The sequence below is a fragment of the Natrix helvetica genome (assembly GCF_964273705.1).
Source record: "Natrix helvetica genome assembly, chromosome: 2".
Classification (NCBI taxonomy): Eukaryota; Metazoa; Chordata; class Lepidosauria; order Squamata; family Natricidae; genus Natrix; species Natrix helvetica.
Window position 1 is genome coordinate 235,912,194 of NC_138552.1, and position 8,095 is coordinate 235,920,288.

The 8,095-nt window shown below is 40.0% G+C and overlaps 1 long non-coding RNA gene across 1 annotated transcript in view; it reads right to left on the reverse strand.

Annotated features, from left to right (window-relative positions):
* The window catches only part of LOC309385582, a 39,285-nt gene extending 38,684 nt beyond the window's left edge, over positions 1-601 (reverse strand). The window contains exon 1 of the long non-coding RNA XR_014174254.1: positions 157-601. This is a non-coding gene — a long non-coding RNA (uncharacterized lncRNA). The remainder of the gene's footprint in view (positions 1-156) is intronic.
* Between the last annotated feature and the right edge of the window lie 7,494 nt (positions 602-8,095).

Genomic DNA, 8,095 nt, shown 5'->3' on the forward strand with positions numbered 1-8,095 from the left:
GAGTTCTTTATTTCTCTCAACAAATAGTCTAGCCAAGGACTCCCACAATGACCGATAAAGCTCCACACCCACACTACCCTGAAGGCAAGCACCTTCAGTCTCCCAAAAATCCTCCCCTTAGTACAAAGAAAGCCAACAGAGTAGAAGCACACTCACAGGGCAAGGTTCAAGTTCAATCCACAAGATAATGGCAGTCCTCAGGACAAGGAACAGGTCCCATACCCATGTACTGTTCCAAAGGCACATTGAAGCCACAACAGAAGGCCTGAGTCCAAAACACAATGTGAAGAGCAATCTTCTAAGCGAGGGAAGGCAAACAGCAACAGGCACGAGTGGGGGGGGGGGGGGAGTATAAGCCAAAGCAAACAATTGTTGGCAAAGACCAACTCCCCAAGGCTTCTCCTTAAATTACTCCCCTCCAGGTGTTCCTTGGGAGGAGGGGGGGTGACCTCCTCCTCCTCCTCAGTAGCCTTGCAGCCCTCCTCTAGACTTGCCTAGTCTCCACTCCCTTTACCCTTGAGTGAGTGAAGTAGGCAGCTGTTCTTCATCAGAGGGGATTTGCTGCCTATCAGCACCACTGCGGGTCAGCAGCTGATCCTCTTCTGTGTCTGTGCAGGCAGGCAGCACTCTGTCTGGTTGACCACCTCCCCAAATGACTGAGGTCCAGGGACAGCATCATCCTCAGCCCCTGGCCTCTCCAAACATCCAAAAGGAGACATGCCTTCTCTTTCGGACAGTCCCACTTCCAACTCCTCCTCCTCCTGCAAACTAGGCTCTGATGGGGGCATGACATTACTAATAGAGACCATCAAGATGCCCTGGGGCTGTAGGCAGGAGAGGCAATTTTTAAAAAATGCTCCAGAAGGCAGTGACAGTGATCCACATTCATGTAATTGCTAAGATAACACTACAGATGTGTCCATGTAGTCATCAGGAGAGTGGCTTTGTCTTAGGTAAGTTAGTTCAGTTTATTTGTTTGTTAAATTTATTTGCCGCCTCTCTCAGCTTGAGGCTACTCTGGGTGGTTTCCAACAATAAAAAGGGTAAAAAAGATTTTAAAATGTAAAAATAAAATAGTAAAGAAACAAAACAGTAAAAAGCAATGGAAGCACAATGATATAAAATTAAAAAGAGGAGCAGAGAGGGAGCAGGAAGTTCAGTCCAGCAGTCACCTCCAGTGATGTACTCCCTTATTGGGTCCCCAGGCCAACCAACAGAGTCCGGTTTTCAGGTCCTTGCGAAAGGATGGACGAGGGGAAGCCACACCTCGGAAGGCAGTTAATTTATTAAGACAAGTTTAGCTCCATGTGTCTGTATGATCTTGACCAGAGGTGGTATTCAGCCAGTAGCAGAAATTTTGAGAGTGGGGAGGGAAAGGGGATTTTGCAGTATCCTTCCCCTGCCACACCCACAAAGTCACACCTACAGAACCGGTAGTAAAAAAATAATTGAATCCCACCACTGGTCTTGACCTATCCTCAATAATAACTTATAACTTTTCCAAGCATGTATCAGTCATTTCTTAGATTCCTTCTATCCATCCATCCATCCATCCATCCATCTTTTCCCCTTCTTCTATTTCCCTCAGCCTTATTTTTTTCTAATCCATCTGATGATGTTACCTAGTTTGGTAATGAAATGTCTACACGTAAGCCACCAAGCTCAGAAAGCACCAAGGATCCCACATTCCAATCCATCATCTGTTTACCACATGCTTTTAATGGTTATCTACTTGCTGATTATTATCCTGAAGTTTCAGATTAATTGGATTTATTCTTATAGTCCATGCTACTCTTAGTAACTGTTCCCAAAACTACTAGTTGGTGTTATCTATTTTCTGCCTGTTACTTCTTCTGAATAGTATATTTCCATTTGCAGCATTTGCTTTAATTGTTCTGATCCTTGTTGTCACTGAACTGTTTGTTTATTACATTTAAATGCCCCCCCATCTCACTCTACAAAGCAATTCTTTGTAATTGTTTCATGCTCTTGTCTACGTTTAGCAGTGTTTTCTTTTTATTTCCTCCTTATGTCTCCAGCCCACTGTCTACCTTCATTTATTCTTGAATCCAAGAAAATAAAATCACTCTCTTCCATCTTTTTACTTTGGGCTAATAAAATAGTAATGCATACATATTTCAAATTAAGTACTCTGTCCTTCAATTTTTAATTGTAGGGATTATTTGTTCCTATTCATTTTGAAACAATTATTTTGATTGACCAACATCTCTTAGATCTGTATAATTCAACAATGTCACAGACTTCAATCATAATTTTTCCCAAGTAATATAGATGGGCAGTTATGGAATGTCCACATTTTTAATTCCATAGAGTCAAAGGCAGGATAGTTGCAACTACTAATGATCCTGCCCTATTCTCAGACTCTTGATATCTCTCTATGAAATCCAACTAGAAGTTTTATTATACTGAATTGATGGTTTAGATGCCATGCCAAACATCATCACCATTCTTATTCAATATGACAGAAAATAGTTGGTCCTCCCCCCCACCCCACCCTTTGGGAGGTACTGTTCACCATATTTTCATTGCTGAGAGTGGAGTTTTTGGACTCATCTACATTAAAATGCAGCCAAACAATGTGCATGAACATCCTATCTTTCCTCTTTCATTGCCATCTGAAGTTTTTCTGGCTTCCCACACTCTTCCTGAACCCCAAGGTAAACTTTTGTAAGGGAACCCCTTGATATATATATTCGGGTCTTTTCCCATGTAAGATTGAGATTGTCTTGGCAACGTTTCGGTGAGGTCTCATTCGCCATCTTCAGGCTGGGTTTTGGGCTTAAAGCATGGTCGGAGCTGCCGTCTTTCTATACCCCCACCAAGATTTATAGAATTGTTTACACACAGGAACTCTTGCCTCTTGTCACGGCTAACCTGAAATCTCTTTTAACTAATAACCAACTTCACCCGGGCATCCTGCCTTGGTTTTTCTAAATAATTCATCTGCGCTACACTCTAGCCTATATAGGCTAACAGTGATTAAATGTTCTGAAAAATGAGATGTAAGCAGGTTCATGGAAACCCCATAAAAATCAAAAAAGGAGGTGAGTCATCTAAATAGTCCAATGAGAACTGAGAATGGCTGGATGACTTGGGAGATTTGGAACTGGAAACAAAGGGAGAGAGAAACAGAACAGAATAGAGTGTCATATAAGACGAAACTGTGATTGGCTGATGGGAAATCTGAGCAACAAGCTTTTCACTTTGCAATGTTTTGTTATGAGTCCTTCTTAGATAAATCTCAATTCTAGAGTGGGCAACCTACTGTTCACCAGACAGAACTCTCTCCTTATAAGTGAATTTGGCTATGGCTGATGGGAATTGGGGTTCAACTACATCCAGAGAGCCATAGATTGCTGATGCTGTTATTAATATTTACAGGAAATGTTGGTTTCTGGGGATCCGGTTCACTGGATTCTCTGTTGTTTGTTCAAACGATTAAATCCCCAGGCACTGATTACTGCCAGTGTCCTTTCCTGTAGTCATTTCTGGAGAGGTACCATACTGCTATTCATTATTACAGTAGATTCTAATTATGTAAGTGGTTAGCTTGACTGACCATGGAGGGTTGTCACTGGTTCCCACTTAACTGAAATGGCTAATTGAAAGTCAGATCACTCTGGACAGTTCGCTTGCATAATACCAGGGGTATCCAAAAGGGATTGGAAATGCATTAGCTCATCTCCTCCTACACTCCCTCCTTCCTTCTTGGAATGCATCCAGAAGAAACACAAAAAAGGGAAGGATAAACAAGAACCCTTCTTCCATTCCAGGAGCGTGTGCTGACATCAGCTCCTATGAACCAGCATTTTCATCATTGCAGAAAGGTTTTTCAGTCCTTTACCCTTACTTAGACATTTTCTGTACTCTAATATGGGAGTGCAGGGGACTATAAACAGAAGGACATTTTTTCCACAGAATCAAAACTATAATAACCACTGGTGATTATTCCTAAAATGTTCAGACTTGCTGGCCTAAAAATTCATTTTGTCTCAAAAGTGCTAAACATAGTTAACAGTAGGTGAAGTTAACCCATAAAAAGGAAAAGAGGGAGAAAAGGGCAGGCATTCTCTCTTTCTATTCCATAATTAAATGGACACAAATATTTTTCTTTTTTGCCTAATAGCAAAACAGTCAACAGTTGTAGAGTTTTTCCTCTGAAAAATGAACTGAACACAGAAAGAAGCCTTATGTTGTGTTTATTTTAGATCATTTCAACTAGGGAGCCATGCCCTTCAATTGTTGCTGGACAGATAGCAATGAGCAGACTGGGGGTTGTAATTCAACAATACACGAAGAGGCACAGTTTCTCAACTGTGGGACATGAGTAAGCTCTTTTCCTGGATTCCAGATAGTTATCTCTTCAAGTTCTAATGAAAATACCAAGTGCTGAAGCATAATCCCTCTTCATGCAAAGCAGGTATTCTTGGCAATGCATGACCTTTTGGGGATTGAGCTGATCTAAAGATATTCCAACAGAGTAGACTATCCAGCAGAACATAATACCATATAATACTGCCTATCCTAATTATCTGCCATACATGTGTAAACCCCACTCAAATGGGTGTGGCTACAGAGGATAGTCCAATGGTAATTGATTTTACCTTTTCAATTCTGCTGATGGGAAGCAGTAACAGTATCATACTGGCCAGTGAAGCCACAAAGAAAAAGGGCATGGAGTATAACTAAAACTCCACTTTATATCTGAAAGCTTTACTTAACTCTCTTTGATGAGAGTCCAATGCTACGGCAAGGTTGAAAAAGAAAAATGGCTCAAACATCAAGTCCAAGTAACAGCTGATGATAGCTTTCTATAGCTACCATCAGAGTCAGGATCCCTGATCATATATCTGAAAAATCTTTTGATCATGCAAAGTATGGCTGCAAATCTTCCCTTTAGACATCAGCCAGGACTGCAAAGATATTTATCCAGCCAACTGAAGCTTACCAGTAATAGCAAAGGATTACTTTACACAATACCTTAGAAGCCACACCAGTTGATTTAAAGACAAGGGTGTGTAATGGTGTGTGTATGATAATTTGGGTTATCAGCATTGCAATTTGATCTCCAATAGCTGCCGGGCCTATGATTTAGTACCATCCTTCAAAACAGCAATTATAACAATAATTATTATAACTGAGCTGCCCATTTAGGATTTGGATATATATTTATGAGCCACAACTTATCCAATGGGTTTAAGAGTTATTTTTAAAAATACAAGAACTGTTCTTTGTTCTCTTTCAGGTTTTATCTCTTGTCACTTCATGTTTGTTTTGCTGCTTCTTTCTAAACAAATGAGGAACTCTCCTGACCTTGTGGCACTGTGCCTTAATTGCAGATCTGGATGTACTTTGCATTTATTCATCCAGAAGAGGGAAAGATCTGAGTTTGGAACACACTGGGTTTTATTTTCAACAGAGCCCTAGAGATTGCTCTATTGTGCACGTCCTGAAACACACCAGAGGGCAGGAACAGGAGATCAATACTAAAGGTGACAGTAATTGCAAGCGGACTACAGCTGACGTAAATGCTCTCAGTTGAGCCTGTCAGCTGTTCTGGTGAGGCAGCCTGATACAGAAAGTGAGCTGTTTTCTCAGCCAAATGCTTCTCTGGTTTGCTCTAATGAGACTCCATTGCCTTCCCTGAGACTGCCGCTTCTAGAGTTCTGTCAAGTAGGAAAGTCATCTCAATATCCTTGGTTGGTGTAATCTGTGCTTTGGGACACAGATGCCAACTGCCACGAAGATCTGCAGTTCCAGAAGCAAAGATAGTCCTGTTGTGTCACATTAAAACAAGTAGCCAAGTTGTTGTTAATGCCTTGTATAACTGATAATGAAATTCAAGTAAAATTAAAAGTGGAATCACCCCATTTAAATAGGGGTGAATTTAAATTGACATCCTTTCTTTGCATTGGCTGGGGCTGCTACTGCTCATTATGTCTTTGTATCTCACATATCCCTTTCTTTACGGGTTAGCCTGCTAAGTGCATGGAGGTGCTCTGATTCTTAATTCTAAGTTGTTTTCTAGATTCATCTCTGTCTTAACATTTATTAGGTTTCAACTCTCATCAGATTGGTCCTACTGGGAAATGTAATTCAATGAAAATGTGAAGAAGTGAAATCTCAGAGAATTGACAGAGAATAATGCTTCCTTCTTACAGCAGAATTATATCAGCCAATGTAGTACATTAGATTACAATGTCCACCATACATTTAAACATTCTCATTGGTTATTTTTTACTGTGAAATTGTGGTTGGACTTATGTTTGAACCAAAGGATGACAGCTGTTGTAGTATATTTAATGTAGGAACATATACTACTGGTTTTTTTCCCTCATCTAAACAGTAGCTGTGGGAATGGATTATCTGTATAAAATTGTATTTTGTTTTCTGTTCCCTGCAGGTTATTGTCCTGAAATTATAATTCTCTTGAAAAACAGCCACACCCAAACACATAGCAGCTTGTAGTTGCTTCTAATTTGGCCCTAAAAAGCCTGTTGAAATTGTAACACATTCAAAGCACCACTACTAGTAAGGCTCTATTTCGTAAAGGCATTTGAATCCCAAAGTGTTTCAGGCTTAATGTTAGGGTATCTTGAATGGTTTATATGCAACTCTACAAATATCTTACATAATACATTAGTAACTCATAGTGTTAATCATAAGGTGTGTACACTGACTTTAAGTTTAGATTACAAAACATGACTGAGAAGATCTGAAGACTTACTTTGAATCATACTAGGGCCATTTTCCCACTTGCACCTAATCACAGGGCAATTATTTCCTACAATCTCTTTTTTCTGGTGGGCCCACCTAATATAGACCATGAGTGAAATAGCTGTAGCTTCCCTTAAATAAAACCAGCCCCCCAATTCTAATATGCTACAAAGGTAGTCTTCATTTGAGTATCAACTAATAGGTTTTGTCACCTATTAATGTGGAGGAGATCAGGACGGTCAACCGGAAGTTCTCCAGCTGAACAGACATGGGGATGTGAGCTCTGAAGAGCCTCACATGAACCCTGTCTGACAAACCAATTCCGAGATCCTTTTTGGATCAGAATGCCCCTGGAGGGGAGGAAAAGAAGGGGCAGCAGCTCATTAGACCCAGAAGGAGGCAACCAGTCCCTTGCAGGTCGGAGATTTGCTCTCTGAATTGGAGTAGGGGTGGCAGCATGGCTGCACAAGAAGCTGGCTTCCAGCCAAAGCAATTGAGCAGGAGTGTACAGGACGAGATCAAAGACTGGTAAGAAGATCTAATTAACCCACAGTCATAAATCAAAAATTGGAAAAGGCAAAGAATCTTGAGAGTATAAATAATATTAATGGACAGATCTGGACTTTGACAAAAAGAAAGAAAAGAAAAAATGGACGGTTGAATGACTAGCCCCCCCCCCCAAAAAAAAGACATTTGCTTGAAACAATTTGGACAGAAAAGGAGAAAGTAGAGAAGTGATAAACCCACTCAAATACAAACTCTAAATTTGGTTTTGGATTTGAAATAGAAACCAAACATACAGAGGAGATTTGCTTCATCCAAACATTCTCACTGATAACCGATAACCTAATCTTGCCTGTGTGGGAAGATTTAATTAACCGACTGCCATAAATCTTAACTTGGAAAAGAATGAGGCGAAGAGAAACATACCAGAGTCTGGCTGTATGCAAGTTTGTTCCAATTAATATATTCTGAGTAACTATAACCAATGAGAGGTGGAAGGTGACAAGGGGGAAAATAATAATAAAATCAAGAACTGGGAAAATACGATTTTTTTTTCCTTTGCAAAAGATCAAAATGGCTCCCATTTCTCTTCCGCTTCACATCAGCTGAATCAGCTAAATTTAAGGTGGACCAGAACTTTGAAATAAGAACTTTATAACTAACTGCAATTTTGGAACTGGACATTATGGAAAGGTGGGAATTTGAAGAACTACATAAAATTATAAAAAATATGCATAAATAATTAAAATCAAGTCTAAATAGAATCCTGAACTTAGAAAAGCAAGAACTGAAGGAAGAAGTGAAGGAAGAATGGGGGAGGAATAATTAAGGGGTAGAAACAGTGGGAAATAAA